The following is a 675-nucleotide window of genomic DNA, read 5'->3' on the forward strand; positions in this document are numbered from 1 at the left end:
GAAAACAGCTCTTGCCATGCAACAACCAAACGGAACCAACTTACCCTCTTGGCTTTTTGCTTCTAGAACTGAAACTGAACTTTGAACATTCACACTTAGCACACGCTCTGGTTCAATTTGCCATCACTATGGCCACTAAATAAATTAGGCTGATTGAGTCTCACCTATGGAACAGCCAGATGCACCAGTGGCCATCCACATGCCTGGAAACTCCTTCCCACTGTAGGAAATACCCCGTTACTGTTATGGCATCCTCCATATTTCTCTTCATAAATAAGAGAGTTTGGCATAGTTGAAATTCTTATAGTGAGCCCATTAAAGAAAGCTGATGGAGAAGAGGAAGGGAAGGAGACGGGGGTGTGGTGGGTGGGAGACTCAGTTTAGTGTCTCAGGCTCCTCTGAAGGAAATGTATGGGTCAGTCTAAGGAACATTTTGAGACTCACTCCTAACCAGGAGCTCAGGTTCCTTGTGCCATCTGAGAGCTTCCCAGAATTTCCCAATTCCTAGTAGGAACCTAGGCCCATTCCAGGCAGAGCCCACTTTCCTTCACCTTTTCCCCAGACTTGTCGTACTACTTTCCTCATTCAAAAGGATTTCTGGAAGTGAAATGAATATCTTCAGGAAATTGGCACCAAATTTTCTTGAGGAGGGCTCAGTGTTCATCAGTTGCTATT

Source organism: Nannospalax galili, unplaced genomic scaffold, assembly GCF_000622305.1.
Source record: "Nannospalax galili isolate Female #2095 unplaced genomic scaffold, S.galili_v1.0 scaffold781, whole genome shotgun sequence".
Classification (NCBI taxonomy): Eukaryota; Metazoa; Chordata; class Mammalia; order Rodentia; family Spalacidae; genus Nannospalax; species Nannospalax galili.